This window comes from Lissotriton vulgaris, chromosome 6, assembly GCF_964263255.1.
Source record: "Lissotriton vulgaris chromosome 6, aLisVul1.2, whole genome shotgun sequence".
Lineage (NCBI taxonomy): Eukaryota > Metazoa > Chordata > Amphibia > Caudata > Salamandridae > Lissotriton > Lissotriton vulgaris.
This window is the reverse complement of record NC_141694.1, coordinates 1,327,812,027-1,327,836,337: the sequence shown is the minus strand read 5'-3', so window position 1 is coordinate 1,327,836,337 and position 24,311 is coordinate 1,327,812,027.

Sequence of the window (24,311 nt, the reverse complement as noted above, 5' to 3'; positions counted from 1 at the left end):
ATGATCTCAACTAGATAAAACATTTAAACTTTTACAAAGTCTGTGGTTGTTAAATAAACTAGAATTTAAAATAAACCTATTTCATTTCAGCATCAACTAATTCCAACTTATAAGTCCATTGACCAAAGGAAAGAACTTTTTTATAAGTGAAAGATTAGTTCAATGAAAAAGGGAACTGATCATAATAAGGCACTTATAAAAATTGACTCCCAGCAGCGAACCAGCCTATGTGAGTGAGGGTGTAAAAGGGCCCAGATTAATATACGGTGATAGAGCTTCGGAGGTTGGTAACCCGCTGGATCAGTTTGCTGATAGCAGAGTTATGGTTATTATTGATTATTTGGTGATTATTGGTTATCGATTTATGTTTTAACATACCTGTTTGTATTATGTTTTATATTGTCTGGAAATTGCCGGGAAGTGTATTGCGCGTGCTAAATGGAAGCCACACTGCAGTGAGGTTACTCGTCTGTTTGGAAATAGTAATTATTTTTCATGAAAAAGTGAGAGTGATTTATAGCAGAGAGTTCGCTGGTGAAACTCTGGTGTTATAACACCTAGAAAAGGAAACACTAAAGGAGTAGCAGATTCTTCTGAGCTTGAATGAAGAGTAAGCGGAAGGGTGTTGCTCGCAGTGTATGAAGAGTAAGTGGAAGGTCTTTCTCGTAGCAAAAGGAATCAACTATTCCTTTGTTTAACAAAACAGACAGAGTAGCAAATGTTTTATGTTGTTATTTATGAAATTTTGATGAAAAAGTTAAAGGAAAATAAGTTCTCCTATTAACTTGTGAAGGGAGGCTCAGCTGCCAGAGTTGTACTGATGTCACAGAGTGTCGCGCTGGGATTGGTTGAGATAGCGGGCGTCTAATTGATGGAGATTTGTAAAGGAGGGGTCATTAGTAAGGGGTGATGCTGATGTCATAATAAAGCTGCGCTAGTATTGGCTAAAAGATTTGTGTAAGATTAAGTTCAATTGGATGAAAAAAGAATAAAAGTTGCACTAAGATTGGCAAATTCCACATGTGAAAAAGTATTTACTTGGTTATCAAACTAGAAGCCGTAAAGGTATTGGACAGTGGAGTTTATGTGGAAATAAGATCCGACAGTAATAGGAAATCGCACAGACTGGAAGTATATAGGTTTTGCAATAGAATAATATATAAGAGGATTTTCTCCTAAAATGTACGGAGAGAAAAGAAAAATGTAGTTTATGCAGAAAATCAAAAAAGTCTTCAAGAAAGATAAACCCATTAAGACTAGAGAGGGAATCATTATCCCAACACCTAAGACTCCTGCCTCATTTATGATGATGGAAAGAGGCTACCATTCCTGTGTGTGATTAGAAAATTGTACTGAATATACTAAAAATGATTGAATATTAGTTTTTTCTGAAAATGGTACATTCAATGGGAGAATTCTTCAAAATTTAGGATTGTGGCTGAATGAATTAGAGCCCAGACCCAGATTAACATAGTATGAAGCTTTAGAAGAATGGAAAACTGAGTAATTTGAGCCTGACAGATCTAGAAGTACTAGGAGTAATAGAGGATTTTACCCTAAACGAAAGCGTGAGTCACGTGAAGATCAGATGAAACAATGGAAACAGGCAAAGATTACAGAAGGACTGTATCATGTATTAATGTTAGAGGAACAGTCGGGGCAAGTGTACAGGAAAAACTAAGCATTTAACAATGACAGGTTGTGGGGAATCGGAAGATGAGTTCATGGAAGATATCCTAACAAAGAATCCTCCACCATATCAGGAAGGATCCAGTAGAACTACTCCAAGTGCCCCCGCTTTAGAAACACCTTTGGTTCCACATGTTATGCATGATTCAATAAATGGAAGCGTACTCCAGGAAAAGGAAAAATGAGCACTAAATAAAAATAGAGAGGAATTAATACAGACATAAAACGATGCGATGCAGGGCACAGAACGAAATTCGTTTTCTTAATTTAATTGATTACTTACCTGCAATCATCCATATTCCGGTGTTTATCACCCCCACCCTGCCCCTCTCCCGCCCCGCCTGCCTGCCCCACCGGAACTCCCTCCACGGACCGCGGCTGCATTAGCCCAAATGGGCTTACACCCAGAAGCCTTGACTATACCTGTGATTATAGGTCCTTGTTCCATTGTATGGGGATAAGGCAAATTGTCCAAAACCACCAGTTATGACTACTCCCATAATAGGATTTAGAAAAGAAAACATAATAAATGAGGATCAAGTCAGTGAATGTGATTCAGTAATTTCATTAATGGATTTGCCAATAAGAGAACAGATAAATGAAACCTCGAAGAAAGTTACACCTAATTGTTCAAAAGAAATATGATTAGAAACATCTACAGGAACTAGAAGTGCCACTATAGTATCTCCAGAAGAATTAGAAAGGCGGGCACAGGGAATAGACAAACCGAACCAACAACCAAAGATTTTAGACATCTTCAAATTAAAAGTAGAATTGGAAGAAATGATAGCTGGAAATGTGGGAGTAGAAAGGCTAAACACTTATGAAAAAGAAATTAAATGAAAAAGCAATGTATAAAGCACAAACATTCACCCGAGGGTGTCAAGGCGCTAGCTCATCAGACCAAAAAATACCAGACACATTTTACCACATCAGAGATTAAAAAGCAACGTTTTGGCACCTTTCTAAAGGCCAAAAGATTGGTTTCTTCCTTTAGCCTTAATGGAAGTGAGTTCTACAGTCGGGTGGTACTGACCAGGAGGCTTCTTCCTCCCCAATAATTTTTTTTTAACCTGGGAACTACCAGGTTATGAGCTGAGCAGAGATGACGGGCCGGTATGTAGGGCTGCAGATTCTTTTTAAAGAAGGCAGTCCTATGTCATGAGTGGCTTTACAAACTATGCAGAGGGCCTTAAATTCAATCTGTCTCTTCACCCGCAGCCAGTGTAGCTCTTTAAGTGTCATAGTGTTGTGTTTTGGGATGTTCAGCAGTAGACTGGCTGCTGCGTTTTGCACAATCTGTAATTTTGTCAGACATTTTTTTCAGAGGTTGATAAAAAGGCCATTATCGAAGTCGGCCTTGGATAAAACAAGAGCCGAAACCACTAATTTCCATAGATTGGCCAGAATAAAAGGAAGAATCCTTCTAAGTAATTTTAGAGTGTAGAAGGATGTTGAGGTAACCTGGTTAACATGACCCTCAAGTCCTAGAGTCAAACATGATTCCTAGGTTTTTTTACTTTAGTCACTGGATTAGGTAAGGAGCCCAGCTTGGTGGGCCACAATGCAGGAGACCAATTTGATGGACACCAAAAAGTAGAACCTCGGTCTTCCCAGAATTCCATTTTAGACAGTTTGCTGCCATCCAGTCCCCAACTTGATGGAGACAGGTGTGTAACTGTGCTGCCATGTCTGATGGAGTACCTGTCACAGACAACACACTATGGGTGTCATCGGCCTAGGAGATAGCAGAGAAACCCAAAGATCAAATAAGCTTTGCCAATGGAGCAACATAGACATTAAAAAGAGTAGGGCTCAACAATGAGGCCTGGGGTACTCCACAGGGCAATGTTAAATTAGGTGACGTACAGTTAAGAAGCATTGTTGTTCATATGTAGGAGCATAACTAGGAATTCTAGGACATTCCATGAAAAATTGACGGAGCTTGCCTCTGAATTGGGAATTGAAATAGGGAGATCAAAAGTATTGCAGAAACCATACAGAGTAGAATTCACAGATAAAGTCTTGGAAAATATGAATATGTCTGGAAAGAAATTGTAGATTAAAGAATTAATTACAATTTTGCAAACATGGGGAGACTTGGACTAGGTGGGCAAAGAAGAAGGAGGAAACACAGGCAAATCGAACCACATCTGAATATTTACTGAGAGAATCTGGAAAGACAGAAAGATTGTGCCCAAATAGAGAGGTTCCAGGAGGGGGATATGTACATGTTCCATGGACTCGACAAGATATTTTGTCATTTACTAATGACTTCCCAAAATTAAGAGAAAAGCCAGTGGAATGGTATAGACAGGTTGAAAGGTTTGTGAAAGTTTCTAAGGTTTTGTTGAAAGATTTAGACATAGTGGTGTCTACAGATCTAGGAAGCAAATGGAAAATTACAGTTGATTGGCCCAGTGATGAGTACCCCAAGAGATGAGAAAACAGGAGCACCTTCAGAGGAAGTAATGAAGAAATATCACCAGGTGATCACTTTCTTAAAAGGGAAAATTCCCCCAAAAGAAACAGATTGGATAAAATAGATAGAACAACTCAAGAAATAAATGAGACTGTGCCTGCTTAATATGAGCACCTGTTGCAGGTATTCAAGAAGTATAGTGGATTTGAGAATATCGGAGATAAAGGTATGGGGCATTTTGTGTATCGATTTGTGTCTGGACTAAGACCAGAAATTTCACAGATGATTCAGCAGCATATGTTGTGTTGGCAGGGAAAACCAATTAATGAGATTCTGAAATATGCCAAGTGTTGCTGAGATGACATTGAAAATAGACGTAAAAAGTTGGAAGAAAAAGTATTGTGGGCACAAGTAAAATTGGCAGAACAGCAAGAGCTGAAATTAAATAGTCAGACTAATGATCAAGCAAAAGGACGTGGCCAGAATGAAAATAGTGAGGGAAAACTAAAAGGGAGAATGAGTAGAGAGGAAGCAAAGAAGAAATTTCATGGGTGCGGAAAATTGGGACATTGGAAAAACAAGTGTAAAAATATTCAGAATAATAATGGCCCAAATCAAAATTTAAATCCACAGACGCAGAATGAGGCGATAATGAATCAACCTCAGCAGGTTGGGGGGGTGCTAGAGGGGGCACGACCAACATGGCAGCGGGCTAGTGAGGCTCCTGCTATCTTGAACTAAATAATCAGCCTTAAAAGCACCAGCTCAGAGAGCCGTAACAGCGCTGAATGCAGCGGTTCAACTCATGGAGCCCAGCGGCATAATATGACTGAGACCTGTGCCGGGACATCTCCGTGCGGAGGTCGGAGGCGGAGCGCCGGAGAGACGCAGCGGCTGGGTGAATCAGGCGAGGCTGGGAGAGACTGGGCCCCGCTAGAGGAAGAACAGAGGGGGATCAATGGCCTGTGGCGCTACAGTCACAGGCTCGAAAGACTGCTGCATGGACGGCATCGCGGTGGATGTGGACTGCTGCTGAGTGATCGTTGCCCATGAGCCTGCAAACCGGTAGGAAGAGGACCTGCGACGCGAGCGGTCGGAGGAGGGGAACGGCCTCCCGCACTCGGAAATAGAGCGACGGCATCGGTGCAGGCGGGCCACTATATTCGAACATGAAGTTCCATAAATGCCCCTAAGACTGTGAGGAGGCGCTGCGAGGGGGAAGACCATGCTGAACACAGGCAAACCTTGCCCATGAGCATAAGTATTGGTGAGATTGCGGGGAGCGGAAGTCACCATTTTGAGTCATTACGCGCGGAGGGTGTGCGGAGGGGACTTGAGCGTGACACCCACCCTCTGCCATAAGAGACCCAGTCGCAACATATCAGGAATAAGGTGCGGGGCGGGGACTGCATTACCCTGGGACAGACAGTACAGGTAAGAAACAGCCAACCTGTTGCGCCGCCATTTTCTGCTAGAGCCCCTGCCCAGTGAGGGTTACTGTGAGCCCAAGGCAGAAGATCTGAACGGTGAGAGGGGTGCCGGAGTACGTGGGACGTCCAACGCTCAGCCGACTGCCCCCAGAGCACAGTAGCAAACCCAGACGGGAAGTGAAGGCACCGAACAGCGAGGCCTCTGGGTCTGAACTAGAGATAGGCCCACACAACCTTGATCAGAGCACGGCGGTCAGGTGGAGGCAAAACCCTCTGTTCAGATTCTCCATTCCCTTTAGATTTGGCGGAACGAGTCCCTTTCACAAACCCTTTCACTGGTTTTTGTTTTTTTGGCCCTGTGCCCCTCCTTCGCTTTACTGGTGGTTTGCTCATATTATATTCATCATGATGCTTAGAAACCCGGTGCCTAGTTCCTGTACTGGACCCATTGGGAGTAGAAGGAGGGTAACGCCCAGCTCTGGTACCAGGTGAGGCGCAGGCGGGCTTTGCGTGGGAATAGGCGGGGGAATTAACATGTTGCTGCCTGTGTTGAGAGCCAAGCGAGGAGCGTTTCTGCAAAATCAGTGGGTCCAATGAGTGTCTCTGCATGAAGTTATTGTTTACAAAATGGGCAAAGTCCGTTTTTAACTGTTATTTTATGTAATTAATGCACAATTTGCAATGATTTTACGTAATTATGCTATAACAAAATATTCCGTCATTTATATTCATTCACTCCATGTCACGCTTCAGGCTTTTCTTCATGTCTCCGTAGGACTAGTTACGATTTCTGTTAGTCTCAGACCATGGATGTCAAATCACCAGAATGCCTAGGGTAGTGGAAGTGACGTCACATGTCCTTTGACCTTCACTTTTACTCACACATACACATGCTTACCAATACACAGATGTAAGGATAAACTGTGGTTCTGTCAGGTGTAAAAATAATTATGTAACAGATTAAATCACAGAGTTGTCAAATATTCTTCTGGTTTTAGTTCAAGGAACACATACAAAGCACAAATACAAAAACAAAAAGATTGGTGGGTATTGTCTTATTTTATATAAATTGCATCATTTATCAATACCCAAACCATTATGAAAGCTGTCAAACACAAGGTGCAGTGTAACGTGATACGTGTTCAAGTGACGTATTGTGCTCAGTGATAAAGCTGGTGCATATTATGTAAATAGTGACTAAAGTATGTACAAGGGAAACATAAGGACAGAAACGGACAACTAACGACTTTGCAGTTTAAACAAATTTGTCTTTTGTGTGCAAAGCCTTGAGCTGGACCAGGGAATGTCATCGATATTTCAACCCAAGATCAGCACTACTAGGTAGTCAATGCAGGTCTTCATCAGGACAAGGAAGGAGGAGGGATGACAGCCTACAGATGCCTGGTAAAGCATCCAAGGCACATAAGAATATGCGCCACCTTATCCCCGTCGTGGCAATTCGAAATCTGTATATGCGGGTACGATGAATGTAAGAGTTGTATGTTGTAATTGCCCACTCGTCTTCAAGGGGGCACCAGGGCGCTTAAACCATATTGGTATGGATCACCAGCAGGTTCCAGCGCGATAGTATTGCCCACGTTCTGGTGCTCACACGAGGAGGATGTCGATAGAGAAGCGCTTCTCTGGTAATTCGTTGGAGTACTTCCAATCACCAAAGTCTTGCTCAGGCATTAATCCTGGCAAGCCGGTGTGAATCAACCGTTGCCCCATTGTGTATAAATTTACACATGCACATACACATGTACTCGCATAAACACACATACTCTGCCTACAAATACACACACATTCACACATACACACTCTCTTACATAAATACACTCAAAACGGCAAGCACGCACACAACATACATACATTTAAAAGCATTTTTTTACTTACCTCAGCTGCTAGGGAAAGTCATATTCCAGCTGTTTGTAGTGCATTTTTTATTATACTAACAGCAAATAATGTAATAATATTCACTATTAGTACAATAAAATTAAATTGGCAAAATACCAGGTGAGTGAAGCCCTCACCAAGATCCATATGACAAGCTGCTTCTGTTCCTGGCACTGATTTTGCCACTGTTGACGCTAGGGGTCACAAAGGCATACCAGGGGTCACAAGAGGCATTCTTGACATCCATGTCTCTGACTTATCTTTTCCCTCCCACTCTCTAATTCAGGGTCGGCTCTAGGGAGAAGAGATTGGCGGCACCACACTGGGCGCTGACTTGAGGTGGAGGTGCCATGTTTGCAAGTATATTATTGTTTTAAAATCGCCTGCTGCCGTGTTCCTTGCCTCCAGCAATTTTCAGTAAGAACAACAATTGGTTCTGACATACCTGTTCAAAAAACATCCAAAGAGGCAAAAAACTCTAAAATACATCAAATGAATCATCAAAAAAGGTTTTCAAACAAATGGAGGAATAAAACACTCTCAAATAATACGCCAGAGAGAACAACAAGAAACAACTGATTTATGAAGACAACATTTTTTATATGCTTCATTAGAAAATGAGCACAATCAATGAAGCATTTAGCAATAGATGGTTGTCTAAAAAAGAAGTTCAGAAAAAGTGCTTGTGTGCAAATCAAAAAGAAAACGTTCGAGAATCAAAGTACCCTAATTCCTAAACAACACTGTTTGGATTTGTTTTATGTGTCATGTCATACAAGAAAAAAGGAAGGAGCAACACTGACATGGTCGGTGCCCGAGAAGGCAAGGGAAATCCAATAAATGGATGGTTCGTGCTGAGGAAGAAGGACTAAATATGCCCACAAAAAAAACAATGGAAAAAGGCGAATTGCAACATAAATAATGAAGTAATTCAGAACACCCATCTGTCAAATATTAAATCAAAATATATGCTTTTGAAATTATGATGTGTGTAACTTACCACCGAAATGCCATGGGGAAATGTGGCTTCAAGAAGGATTACAAGCAAAACAGCAAAGCAATGCTCATGCAATCCCAAGCAGGGGACAGGAAAGTCGGCGAACACTTTGCCAAAGATGAATGGATGAAACACATTTATATAGTGCACAGAATGGCTACTCAAAAGAGTTTCCCAGGGCTGATCAGATAAGCGGATGGGGAAGACCATGGAAAGCCATGCTAAGTTTTGCAAAGCCACGTTTTCAGAAGTTTATTAAAAACTGAGATCTCTGAGATGGAGCGTAAGGCAACAGGGAGCCTGTTCCAGACCTGGGCCCCCAAGAAACCAAAGGATCTGCCACCCTTCCAAGCCAGAACTAATTTAGGAGTATAAGCGTGGTGGGAGGAATAAGATCTTAGGGAACGGGCCGGGGTGTAACAGATGACTCTTCTAGTAAGGCAGCCAGACTCCTTTCCCATGGAAAGCCTTAAAAAAGACAGGAAGAGCTTTAAATTTGATGCTCTCCTTCAGACTCAGCCAATGCAGTGATTTAAGAAGGGGGGCCATAGGGGACCTGGGTTTGGGTTGGAGGATCGCCTTAGCTGAGGCATTTTGTACTACCTGTCAGCACTGTACAAGGTAAGAGGGAAGATATAGATACAAAACGCTTGTGTAGTTCAGTCTTGATGTCACCAAGGCCTGAACCACTATTTTCCTCAACTCAAGACTCAACAAAGGAAGGAATGTTTTCCAACATATGCAGGATGCCGAAGCAAGAGCCCACTAAGGCTTGAACCTGGGGCTTCATGGACAAGGCGTTATCCATCAGTACGCCTAGGTTTCAAACAACTGACTGCTCAGTGTGTGGTGGCAAATATTCTTCAGACCACCAATCGTTTCAATTACTAACCGCACGTTGGCCAAAAAAACACTCTCAGATTTATCCGACTTGCATTTAAGCTTATTAGCCTTAAGCCACTGAAAAACCTTAGAGAGACACACCGTGATACTAGCCCCATTGAAATCTGATCCTTTATAGCGTAACACCAGGATATAATCTTTGCACCATTAACCTCTGCTATGTTCACCAGGGTGGCCAGATACAGATTGAAAAGAGTAGGGCTAAGAATGGAGCCCTGGGAAACTCCAACGCCCATGGCTGGCATAGAGGTTGAGAAAGGGGAAGACATACCTCTTGAACTTTGTCCTGCAGAAAAGAGTCCAGCCAGGACTCTTTCCTTTAGATATCTAAATAAATGTTTTTAAAAACATAAATTGGTGCACTCCATGGGACTCATGAAAAAAACAAAAAATGGACTGCAGGAGAGGGAAGAAGACACGGGCAGTAAAAGAACCTCATTAAAGAAAATAGTGCCCACAATTTAAATAACACATAGCCATGGAAAGATACAAATTACGACATGGCCATCATAAGGAGGGACAAGCAAGCCTATAATCCAATCGGAAGGCAGCATTTAGGAAGGACAAAGACACAAGCCAATGAAAAAGATGGGCGGGGTAGTGGGGGAGGCTTCCCTCACATAGTAAACTACCACAGATCAACCCCAGAGCAGCGCTTGCGTGCAGGCTCAGGGCTCAACCTAAAAATGTGTTGCCTCATGTCCATTAAAGCTAGGTGGGTCATGAAAGTTTGTTCTTCTAAAAAGTAGGTAATGGTTCTAAAACGTTTGGGAAGCAGTGGCGTAGTGTATTCTTTGGTTGTTTTATTTTGAGGGAGTGAGGCAGTATCTTTATAATGAATCAAATAAACAAGCTCTTGGAGTGCGGACACTGAAAAGACACATGGGAGTAACATTGGGCCCTGCAACCGCTGTGGTGCAGGGGGCTCCCAGCCCTTCAGGGCCCACCATCAAGTCAGTAGGCAGGGCATTCTGCCCAAGGATTAATTGTACAATATAGAACTCTCAGGAGCCCCTCTTCACATTCTGCTGTGGGGCCACATCAATTTAGGTTACGCCACTGAAGAGATAGGGGCTCGCTGCCTTCCTCCTCCTGCACGTTCCTCCTCATCAGCATCTGCCTCCCCATTTGTGCCCAATAGTGTGCATGTCTTGTGCTCGTTGTACTCCCAGGCATGCTTGTTTGTTTGTTACAGTGATGGGCCGCTTGGCTCTCTTGTGCTTCCTAAACTTGGTGAGGTCGCAAGTGTGAAGCTGGGGGCATGCAATGTCAGCAGGCCTTACAAATAATCGGGGCATAAATCAAGGGGACACAGGCACCAGTATTATGTTCCAAGGAATGACCACGAGCGGTCGAGCCTTCATTTATTTCTACCTTTGGGCTCCACCCGGCCCCACTGGATGTGTATAAGGCAACACTGTATTGTAGAGGCTGGGTAGCACTCTACATCCCTTCCAACGTTTATTGAATGGAAAATATGAACTTTATTACAGGGTGCACATATAGTATCTCAGTCTCTGACTTGGTGCTGGGTTAAGGTGAAGTCAAACTTCTGGCTGCAGCCTCCTTCTTTCTGGCTGCCAACTGACAGGATGTCAATGTGATGTGTTCTTGGGCATCCTCCTGATGGCTGCAAAGACCCTGCAGGCCTGCTGATATTGTTTTGGATGCCTTGTGATAGTCTGGCATCTCCGCGTCAGGAGCGACTGTGACATCGTCTCAATCCTGGTTCTCTTCTCCTTAACCAACCCCGGGATCTTACTAGCTTATACCAGGACATGTAATAGGCTGCTATCATTTGGCCTCGCTGTACAGTTGTTGTGTGTCGATTTAGATTCCGTGTGAATTTCCCGAATTATGCCCTTATATAGGTAAAATTCAATTTGCCCTTATTTAGGCATAGAAATCCAGCCCTTATTTAGGCATTGCTCTTGCTAACCAAATACAGGCATGGCCACCTACATCTGTTCATCTACGACACAACGAGCTCTTGGAAAACCAGACTCTTAAGCCTTGAGGACTTCCTCTTGCTTGGATATTGATTTCTCCAAGAACTCATTTATTATGCATGAACATCTATTCCCTAGGGATTCATTCATTACGTTCTAATGCACGACTTTTACGTCAATACTGGCATTCCTAAACACCTTCAAAGTATAAATATGCCTTAACTTGCCACGGCAAACCACGGTTCGGTCTAGGGTTTGACTGCCTACTTGCATGACGTGGCTCACCACGGCAAGTTCAGAAGGAAGTCCAGTCCCCTACTGATGCACTGACCAGACGCTGCCATCCGCCTCGCCGAGAATCCAGCTCCAGTGTTTCTGACTCCCCTTGCGGGGTGTTAGAGATCGAGACCCGGGAAAGGGATTCCAACCTCTCTCATTCTAAGGTATGGAGCAGACTAGAACCTAGAGGGACTAATGGCAACTATAGTTAAACTAAACTATAGCTAAACTAAACTATAGCTGAACAGCACCTACTTCTTCCCTAGTACTACACTTAGGGTAGGTACACTGGGGTAGGATTATTTTAGAAGCACCAGATGAGTATTTTAGCCTGTGTTATTTATGTATGTATTTTATGAATCTATGTCATAGCTACAGAACATGTTATTTCAGTATTATTTAATCCTACTGCTAACGCTGTACGTATTATACTTCGCATTCTGTCTTACAATTGTAGCAGTTCATATCTCTTGTATGAGAAATAAGACTGTTCAATAAACCCTTTTTATTGAAACGCCCGTCTCTCTATTTCTGTGCAACTCTGTAGAAACGAAGCATGCACGATTGACTGAGTGAAACAGTTATCTTTCGTTTCCACGATTCTGAGATTGTTCCGACTCTAAGGGAAACAAATTTGTCATGTTTATGCTGTTGTCAGAAACTAATCCCTTCTTGTTCGTTCGAGAAGTTTCTAGTGACCTCTGAGTTAGCTGGCACACAAAAATAATTAAGTTTAATGTACTCGATAGAGACATACTGACCTCAGTCCTATGTCAAAACTATAGTGTATATTATTCCAATGCGCAGAGCCTATCAGGGATATAGGAACTACACTACATGGCGCCCAATGGTTTGGTAAGGCACTAATTTAACGCTAGATACTGGAGTAACTCAGTCGTGCTTTTCTCAAAAACCCCTACTCATAAAACTCCATAAGACATTGGGAGTGGGTAGGGATAATATTTGCCATGGCTGAGTAGGACGAAAATCCTATGTATTAGCTTTTTGGTTTGTTCAACGTTGAAGAATACAGTGTTCCAAAATATTGTGCACCTTATCTTTGTTCCCTTGAAACTTGTTCTGCAATTTTCTTTAAACAATGTCTAATAACGACAATAACACCAAAACCAGTGGAGCTGCGGCTGACCAAGCCGAAGCAGCTTTAAACTATACAGGTTTTACTGAAACTGATGAGAATGCTATAATCATTCCTCCAAATTTAAGAAGAGCCATCACTCTAAAACTTATAAAACATGGCCTATCATCAAGAGGTGGTAGAGTAGTTTTTGTGATAGAGGCACGGGTGGGCGGCCAGCTACGCTCCGTGCACGGAGTGTGCGTAGTGCCGCCTACTCCGCATTTTGCGGAGCGGGCGGAGCCAGGCGGCACTACGCATGCTCCGCAGACGGAGCGTAGCTGGCCGCCACCCGCCTCCCTCCCGCCCTCCCTCCCGCCCTCCCTAAATACTTTCAATGAAACAAGTAATTTTCTCGTGAGAAATGCGCATGCGGGGCCGCCCGCGCATGCGCATCAGTAAACAAGACGGAAGACTGCAGATAGCGAGCCCCGGGGACGCGGCGGGCAGCGGCGGGCAAGGTAAGTGCGTTTTAATTATTTTACTCGTTTCATTGAAAGTATTTAGGGAGGGCGGGAGGGAGGCGGGTGGTGGCCAGTGGTGTTTGCGTAGTGGGGCTACGCGGAGTGCGGAGGTGGGTGTAGTTTCTCGCCCACTTCACGTAGCTCCACGAAGCCCCACTACGCCCACTACGCCCAGGGCTAAATATTACCAGACAGAGGTATTCTACTCATGGATAGTATTCCCAGAATCAAATCCAGTAACACACATGTTTAACTTCTACAAAGAAAATGAACTACCTGAGCAATATATTTCTTTTGAGGATATTGAAATTACATTCAAATACCAGGAGCATAATCTTTGGTTTGAAGGCGCCCTAAAACATATAAATAAATCACTTTACCAGGCTCGGTCCACTAGGTAGACCAGGAGCAACATGGCCGGTTTTAGCCTGCTATACACCTGACCTTGAGATTGAAGCAATGTCGGACGATGAATTACTTAGTACTATCCAAAGATTAATAGAGTTATACAGTTAAACCACAACTGTCTGAACGTCCTGAAAAAGCCTTTACTAGAAACACTCCTACCTCCTCTAAAAAGAAGTGGGAAAATAACAAACACTCAAAAGAGAAAGATTCTCAAACCCGAGGTAGGTCTCTTCAAAAGGAGCTCTCTGAAATGAGGTATAACCTCAGGAATAGGGATAATTTGAAAAAACCTGACAGGTATCAAGATACTGATACACGTTCCTCTCGTACTTTTCAGATATCATCACAGACATCCGAAAAAAGAGGACGGTCAGATCAAAAAGAAGAATGCGTGAAGTCCAAAGACGATCAATGCGTTCAGAAAACAAAACAAAACCTCAATTCTCCAAGAAGAAAGTAGCAGGTCTAAAGATCAGACATGCCAAGGATTCTGAGAACACAGCTCAAGAACGGAGAATGGGCTTAGACTATGTTGGACAGCGCAGCAGAAGTATCAATAGCTCGCCAGAACCTTAAGGGACTTCTGGAGACAGTGGACCTGAATGAAGACATTCAAGTTGAGACTGCGAACACCAGGGTTAGTTCTCCACATAGGTTATATGTAATAACACTCCGGATAGAGGGAGACATACCAAGAAAAGTGAAAGAACTCTTTTGGGAGTGACTTTCACAGGGTTATGATATACTTCTAGCAGAACGGGACTGTCCACCAGAATTTGTCAGGGAGTGCCCACATGGCGAAGACATCATTGTGCCAGCCTCTCCAACCATGTTCCAGTACATTTAACCACATCGCTGCTGCCCATTTTCCCCTCCGGTGCTGAAGAATTCAGATTTACATGATTTCATGACGAGCTCAGCTCGTCATCAGCACAGCTCCACTGTGCCTCATGACGAGCTGAGCTCGTCATGAGCATGGAAAGGGTTAAAATATACTTATGCCAGGAAATAGGCAGCTGCAAAAAGCCCCAGCAGTATACAAGAATCATGTAGGATGGGAAGAGGACTCACTACCATCTACCAAAACTGGACATGCAAAGAAAAGCTAACACGCTAACTGCAGCATTCAAGATAGCACAGAAATCGCTTGGAAATCTTACCTATCGGCCGCTTTTGAAAATTATAGGGGCTAAATTGCTCCCAACCATAACATACGGTAGTGAGGCACTAATGGGGATGGATGCAGAAATAATAAACAAGGTACTTTCCAAAACATATAAATCTCTCTTTTATCTTCCAAATAATGCTTCACCAGCACAAATGAGATTGGAATTCTGTCTAAATAATCAATATTTTGCAAGAAAAGGCCAATTTATCAAAACGTGGTATAGGATAAAAAACGACCATGATAATCATATATCTCAGCTTCTTTGGCAATAAATAAATAAGAATATGAAGTCACTTGCATGGAAGTATCTAAATGAGGCAATAGAGGAGTTTGGACTTATGCCAACTTGGATATAATATGATTAGCAATGAATCGTTTAAAAAAATAGTAAATCGAACTACAAATCACCTATCGAAGAAGATGGCAGCTGGCTAACACGCTCGGTCGGGAGCTCCAACCCACCAGCTAAATGAAAGGCAGAAATGAATCTTTCCACAAACGTTTTTACGGACCTCTCAGAGGAGTGATCTAAAGCAACTAGAAGCTACCTGGAAAAAACCTGAAACTGAAAGAAAAAAAACGCTCGAGCGGCTTTTCAACGACAAGACACGGAGCGACATGTTAAACGGGACCCAGCTGAACTTAAACGTACTGTTGAATCTTGGACTCCCGCAGCAGTTTTCCCCGTACACCGGAGCCTGGGTGAGTGCGCGGAGAGCGACGTGGAACTGCCGGAGGGCGTTCCAAAGAGTCACTTTCCAGTTCTGGGGCACGAGCGGCAGGGTCAGCGGGGGTGTAACTGACAGACTGGGGGTTACACTAAGCGGTGAGCCGAGCGGACAGAATTGGAATTGGAATCGGAACCAAACAGTAAAGGAATTGAAGGGGAAAACTAAGGAGCGTATTTTTGACATTAACTTTGAAGTTGTAGAATTAAAACATCCTCAATTAATGAACTCCGAAAGGGAGACCTCACTGTTGATTACTGAGGGAAAAGTGCTGCCCTCCGATCTACAGACTAACAGCGAGCAGGGAGATTCAGAAACTTTGAAAAAATCAGAGAATATTGCTGACACAAAAAGCTTATCTAGTGGTAAAGCAAGCAGTTTGGAGAGAACAGCGCCAGACTTAATTGCAAGCTGCTTTGAACAAGAGGTCAATGGAAAGAGCAAAGAGGAGAGACATACCCAAGCACAATCTAAAACGAGTGTGTATAACACAAGATCCAGGAAAATAGACAGAGATCTTGAAGCAAGCACAATAACAGAGGCTGGAAACGAAAAAGATCTGGAAGGGGAGGAAAGTCCTCTTATTGCTTAAGGAATCGCAAGTTAGTACAACAATTCAAACCGCTAAAAAAGGGTGTGTCTCCAAGAACCACTAAACGAAAACAGAGAGTGTTACCCAAATTAGCAGAACTATCTGAAAATGTTAAACTAAGATCTATGAAACCAAAGCTCTCCTCGAACCAAAAAATTAAAGTTACTTCTTCCCTGCGGTCTTACTTTAAGGTTCAACAATCAGTGCAAGTAAGAGGTGGCCATTTCTCTGTCCAGAACGAGCCCATTGAACCATCATCAAGTACCGGAGCTCACTCAAACAGAACACCTACACATAAGGAGGACTTAGGTAATGTGAATGGTGAGGAGACTTTGAAGACTATTAGAAGCAAAATGTCAACTGAATCTACTACATCGCTTAACGCAACCTCGATAACTTCACATTTAATGGAGGTAACATTACCACAAACTAAATCCCCAGAGAGAGTTATAGAACAAGAAACAACAGCAACAGCAACAGAGCAAGAATTAATCACAACTGAAAAAGTCATGGAGATGTTTGCCGGGAAAATAATGGCAGCAATGACAGAAACATTTTCAGTCTCTGAGGAGAATCAAAATAAGATACACGAGGTCTGTGAAGGTTTGGACCAAAAATTAAATGTCTTGGGAGAGAGAGTTACTGCAGTAGAAGCAGCAGTGGAAACCCTCAGCAAAAAGGTTAGCACGAATCAAAAAGAAATCCGAAATCTAAAAGACAGCGAGCGAACAATTAAAGAAAAGTTGGAATCACTGGAAAATCAAGGAAGAAAAAATAACCTTAGAATTTTAAATGTACCGGAAAATTTGGAAGGATCAGATATAAAATCGTTTATTGTCTCTCTCCTTGAAGAATTTTTCCCGTGGGCCAAAAGTTGCAACTTGATGGAGGACCTTCAAAAGTCAAGAAAGGAAAAACCCAAGAAAAATTTTGGTTAGCTTTATGACCTACACCCTAAAAGAAAAAATACTGAGTGAGGGCCTAAAAAATGGAATACAAAACAAAGACAACTGGTCTTTCAAAATCCGATCGGACATATGTAAAGCCACACAAGACAGACAGTGGGAACTGGGACAATACATGCAAGAGTTGAAAACACTTGGGGCAACCGTCCAGATGAAATTCCCAGCAGCACTAAGAATTATGTGGCGAAACAAAATGCACAATATTAGGGAACCTCAAGAAGTAGAAAACCTTATAAATCAGATAAAAGACCAGATCTACAGGGAAAAGTCAAATTAATTTAAACATGAGAGAAATCTCTCCAGAATTTCCAAAAAATTCTGTATCCAATCAAAGAAGAAAAGAACATTTCGAAGCAATTTAAGTAAGCAAAAAACTGATGAACCGGAGCTCAAATCGGGTGGAAAATTCCATCCAAAAGAAGAAGGGAGGCTTCCTCAGGGGGGGGGAAACAAACCTCACAGAAACATTATAATGTAAAAAAAGGAAAAGCACGGGTGGGAAGCAAACTAGGGAAAAAAATCAAAAAAAATATCCTCATAAAACAAAAACTGGAGTTAAAAGGGTGTCAAACAAAATACATAAAAAAATGCCTTAACACAGCCCTCTCTGTAAAACTCTTTAAGAAGAAATGACGAGAGAAAAAATAGTAAATGTCCTCTCATGGAACGTTAACGGACTAAGAACTCCCAACAGAAGGAGAAAAATCATGGAATATATAAAGGAGACGGAGAGTGAGATTATTATACTTCAAGAAACTCACCTTGTTAGCACTGAGTGGGAACAGATAATAAAAAGATTAAACTGGGTAGAGACCTGTACATATACTACCCAAGACTGTAATGTGAAGGGGGTAGCAATTATCTTAAAAAAATCCTTAAAGGCAAAAGTCATAAGTAAGACAGTAGACAATAAAGGAAGATGGGTCGTAGCGAAAATAAGAATAGAAGGAAACATACTCAACATAGCAGGATACTATGGCCCAAATATAGATGACCCTACACCTCCCCAAAATCTATACTCGGAACCTCTATTGACATCTGAGTCCATAATAATAGGAGGAGATTATAATATAATACTTGATCCAAAAACAGATAGATCACCCCTAACAATCAACTCAACCTACCCAAGATGAGGGAATGGCTAAGCATTTACAGAAAAGACTTAGACTTAGAAGATATGTGGTCACAAAAAGGAGATAAAATACAACCCTTTACTTTCCACAATAAGAAACTAGGACACAACTCAAGGATAGACTTTTTCCTTTTAAATAGATCCTTACAAAATATAGTTAATCGCATTGAACACCTTCCTGCACACCTATCTGACCACTCAGCTGTAAAATTAACTTTACTTCTACCCAAAGATATAACTCCTTCTAGATGGACAGTAGATCAATCTTTACTTAACAACCAACAATATGTCAACCAGCTAGAAATTGTCTCATTACACTATTTTGAAGATAACGCTATAGGCACCTCGAAACAAACAACCTGGGATGCTTACAAAGCCGTGATAAGGGGTAAATTACTCAGTTTAGGGGCACATAAAGTAAAAACTAAGAAACTAGAAATCAGCAAGATGGAAATAGACATTAAAAATGCGGAGCTACAACTAGAGAACGAAACCTCCACAGAAACAAAGGAAAAAATAGAGAAAAAACATCGAAGTTTAAAAGAAAAGCTAACAAATTATCTGGAAAACATTGTGAGAGAAAAATGGGAACACAGTAAACTAGCAAATTATGAATATGGGGAAGGGTGCGGAAAATGACTGGCATGGAAAACAAATTGTGAACAATCTAGGAATAATATACCATGCATCCAGATATCAGAACAATTACCACAAACACTTGAAGATAATATAATAAGACAGGAGTTCTCAAAATTCTACTCCGGCATATATAAAGAAGATATATATCTAACTAAAGATCAAATCGGTAAATATTTAGAAGCTACTTCCCTTCCAAAATTAACAAACGAAGAAAAGACAGAATTAAACCAAACGATTAAGCCTGAGGAAGTCAGAGAAGCGATAAGCAACCTAAAAAGAGGAAAAGCTGCTGGGCCAGACGCTCTTCCAAATGAATTCTATATAACACTAAAAGAGCCCCTAGTCGATAAACTAACAGATCTAATGAATAGCATATACTTAGATCATGAAAAAATCCCAGATACCTGGAACGACGCGACAATTAGTATTATTTTAAAACCTGGGAAAAATCCAAAACTATGCGAGTCATACAGACCAATATCGCTACTTAACTGCGACTATAAAATCTTTACGCAAGTAATACCAAAAAGACTCGCTAAAGTTATGCCAGGATTGATTAACTTAGATCAGAAGGGATTTATAAAAGGGCGGCAAATTCATGAAATTACTCATGAGTTATTTGCAGCAATTGATATTGCCACTACCAAAAAACTCCCCCTCACTATAATTACTTACGACGCCGCTAAAGCGTTCGATAGGGTAAATTGGGCTTTTCTAAATGAAATTATAGGAAAATATGGTTTGGGGTAGAATGTCGCCGATACGATTAAAGAAATATACAAGAATCCAAGGGCTACAATAATAGTTAACGGCAGTTTGACTAAGAACATCAGAATACAACGTGGTGCAGGGCAAGGTTTCCCGTTGTCGCCGTTACTTTTTAATCTTTACATCGAACCACTGGACACTCTGATTAGGGACCACCCACAAATCTCTCCTTTTAAACATCAAAACTGGTCAAAGAAAGTAGCACTATATGCTGATGACTTAATGGTATTTACCACAAGCTATGAAAGTGCCTACCAAGCATTGGATGATATGATGAGTGACTTTGGTAAAGTCTCCGGCTATTTAACAAACAAAGAAAAAACTGAAGCAATGAGCTGGAACTGTAACCCAACTACACCATATAGCAGGGACAAACTAAAATATCTAGGAATCACCCTGGTAAAAGAAATAGAGAAAGTCCTGCAACTAAATTTAACGATAATCGCTAAAGAAATGAGAAGACTACTCAAAACATGGTCAAGCCTACCATTAACTTTCCTGGGAAGATCCAATGTAATAAAAATGTCTATTATTCCAAAATTCACATACCTTTTCAATACCATACCATTGGATTTTAAAAAAGAACTCATAAAGAAGATTCAAGGCGAAATTGCAAGCTTTATCTGGGCCTCAAAAGGAACGAGAATAGCCTGGAGTAAACTCAGGAGGAAGAAAGATCAAGGAGGAATAGCTAGCCCTGATTTATTTGAATATTATAGGTCTTTCCGATTTAAGAACTTTAGATCATTATTGAGGAAACACCAAGATTACCCAAGTTTCCTGCAAAACATGACGGAAAAAACAGACCATTTCCTGTTTAAGTTCGGACATCCAAAATTCTTCAAAAAAATAAAACTGAAGATTTTATATAATGCTGCTAGACTTTGGTTTCAAATTAGAAGTTCAGTAAATATACCGTATTACAGTACAAAAGCACCAATATGGGATTCCCCAGGGTCACCGGAATGCTTAAAAGACTCATTAGCAGTGCCACTTAAAGTAGCAGGAATAGAACTATGGGGACAAATACTAAAAGGAAATTAGATAATCCCATGGAACTTGCTATATGAACTCATAGTCGGTAAGATATCAAAATTCAATTATTACCAGCTATCAAATTGGGCCAAATCGCTACTAGAGAAAAATACCGGAAATGAGACACTTGAAAATGAAATGATAAAAACCACATCAATAAGAAAAGAAATATCAAAGTGGTATTGGTCACCTATTGAATCAGGAGAGGAAGGTTTCTCAATCCCAGAAAAAATCTGGAGGAAAGACATACCTGATCAAGAGATAGATTTACAACTGGTATGGCAAGACTCTATGGAAAAATGCTGGTCCTGTATAAAATCAGCACCATTAAGGAGGAATCACCTTTTTACAGTTCACCGGGCCTACTGGACCCCAAAAAAACTGTCTAAATTCAAAGGAACTAATATCATGCTCTGCCCCAAGTGCGGAAAAGCAAGAGCAGATGACATCCACATGTTTCAAAAATGCCCCGCAATAACCAACTATTGGGAGGAGATTGGTAAGACACTGAACACGGTACTGGGAACCAACATAACTGTAAGTACTTCTCTCATATTTTTTGGGATACACAACAATACAGGTGCTGATAGAAATAAATTAAATAAAAAACAGGAAAGCTTACTCTTTGTCTTAATGCTATTAGCGCGGAGAGAAATCTACATTAATTGGGTTAAACCGGTCTCTCCAAGCCACACAAACTGGTTAAATTACACCATTAAAATTAACAACCTCGATAGAAACAGGAAATACACGAAGAGAACAAACATTTGGGAAATTTGGGAACAGCACTTTCAAATTAATTAAAATCTTCTATTGGGTCATAAACAACAAATCCAATGATTAACGCGATAAACCATAATACCAGGCAGAAATGATTTCTGCTGAGTAGTCAAATTGGCTAGCTCCCCCCCACTAACCAATGGTATTATTGGAAATGATAAAGGGTAAATGGAGAAAGACTGATGGATCATAACAACGAAAGGGATACTCCCCAAAAACAACTCCGGAAAGTGATGGGGCTGTGAAGGCAAAGTCAACTAAAAAGATCATCAGACTCCAGAAACCTCCTTATCTATACAATCGCAAAATGAGGATAAAAAAAAAAATCACCTATCACTTGTAAGTGACAAAGATACGCTGGCAAAAAGAAAGCATTTGTGGTCAGTAATAAATGTATATCAAAAAAAGAACATACAAGAATACTTGGAGTAACCTTGTTCTGAAAAATGTAAACAATGTCTCGTAAGAGCAAGATTTGGAATTCTACCGGGCCTTAGTCACGTCCCTCGGTGGAAAAAAACTAACAGTAGCACATTGTGTAGACTTTGTAAAAGTGGTGAAGAGAATATTGTCCACCTCTTATGTATCTGTCCTGAACTCCGTAATGAAAGATGCACACTACTTAAATTGCAATTTAATATAAGTGGAATAAGGACATGCAGGCAGGCACTGAAAAACTGTCTTCATTCAAATGATATAATCAGGAACGCTGCCTTTGTAAGGTTCTTAAAGATAGTAATTACAAAACTGGGTAAATAAATTAGAAAAAATGACTTTAATGAAATTTTAACGAACTTTTAAGGATATAATTGCTTTGATTGTATTGTTATTAGGCATATGGTTTTGTATTGGAAATATTGTAAGTTTTTAAATAATCAAACAATAAAGAATTTTACTTACCAGTGAAAAATGCACACAGTACAGCATTAATGAATAACATTGTGTGTAAAAAATATAAAAACACATTAGACATTTCAAATGATTACGTTTGTCAAAACATTGCACCTGAAAGTAGGTATTTGACTGCTTTCTCAATAATGGGGACCCAGCGTCAATTCTGTTGTCTCCCTCAAGGATTCAAGAATAGTCCGGGGTTATTCTCAGCAAGAGTAACAGAGTTACTACATACTTATGATGATGAGGCATTGTCATATGTCGATGATATCTATCTGACAGACGATGACCTAAACAGGCACTTAAACAGGGTGAACACCATTATACTGGGTTTCGCGTCTGAGGGTTATGAATTCAATTTTAAAAAATATCAAGAATTGCCCATCTCTACGTCCTTTTTCTAGGATATGCACTTTCAAGTGAAGGAAAAAGCCTGGTAGTCAACTTTTTAGAAAAGTGTGCGCTGCTCCAACATCCAAAAACGCTGAAAAACTTACAGTTGATTCTAGGTTTCCTGATTTTTGGAAGAACTTACATTCTAAATTATGCAGAAAGGGTTAAACCTCTCTATGAATTAATCAAACCTGAGGAGGTCACTCTGCGCACAGGGAAACTTGAAATAGAAGCAGCTGCTTTGAACAAAACAGTACATGGAAATAAAAAGGACATAGAACATCTTAAAGCCCAGAATAGATCACTGGTTATGGACATTGAACGGATGGAGACCCAAGCTAGGAGGAATAACTTAAGGATCTTGAAAATACCAGATGGGGAAGAGTTGGAGGACTTAAAGGGATTTGTCTGTAAACTCCTGAGAGACGGTGTTTTAAATGATCGTCCGGATATAGATTTGGAGGCAGAAATCCAAAGGGTACATAGAGACCCCTACAAGAGGCGTACAGACAGGAAAACTCCTAGGAAAATACTTATAAACTTCCAGACATACAGTGTTAAAGAGCTCATCCTAGGGAGATCCCTTACGAAAACAGATCTACGCTATAAGTCCAGTCCCTACCTTATCAGGTCCGATATTGGCGTAAGAACTGCGCAAAGACAATGGGAGCTGGGCACTAGAATGCCGGATCTAAGGTCACTGGGAGCACATGTCCAGATGAGATTTCCAGCCATGCTCAGGATTATGTGGAAGAATAAGACATATAGCTTCACACAGCCAGAAGAGGTTGACAATCTTTTAGATCGAATAAGAAGTGAGCAGGAGGAATAGAATTAGGTAGATAAGTACTTCAAGGAAGAAAATAATAAAAGGAAATAAATATTAAAAAAAAAAAAAGGGGGGAATGGTATGGGGAGAATTTGAAAAAGCAAATGATTGTATAAGTAGGCTGTATGACAAAACTGGGGGACATGAAGATTTATTTGTAATTTAATTTGTCTCGCTTGAATACAGTAAACTGGTCAAGGGCACTACTCGGTTGCTCCGAAAGGCGAAGTCATCGCCAGGTATGTTGGGGGGGTTCCTCAGGGGGGAGGGGTTCAATGGGTGGGGGGAGTCAGCAGGAAAAATAAAAAATCCTCATATATAAACAAATGTTTGATGCATAAAGGTATGGATGGGTACGAGCGTACATCAGATTTATGATTAATCCCTATAATCTTAAGGTTCTGTCATGAAATATTAATGGTATAGGGGAAAAAATAAAACAGAACAGAATCTGTGAATTCTTAAGAATTTCGGACGCTCAAATTATAATGTTACAAGAAACACATTTGGAGGCAGTATTATGTGATTCTCTCTTTAAAAAGTCTAGGTGGGTTCAAGACATAATTAGTTCCAGGCAATCAGGTGTTACAAGGGGAGTTTCCATTATAATTCGAGCAAACAGTGGGATAAGCTTGAGAAGTTTTGAGACGGATCAATCGGGAAGGTGGCTAGTCGCAGAAGTATATATTCAAACTATCCCATATACAATCGCAGTGTACTATGGTCCAAACGAGGACAATCCGGTTCCGCTGTCCAAACTAGAATTAGCATTATTTACGACAACTGGCCCTCTAATCTTAGGTGGGGATTTTAATC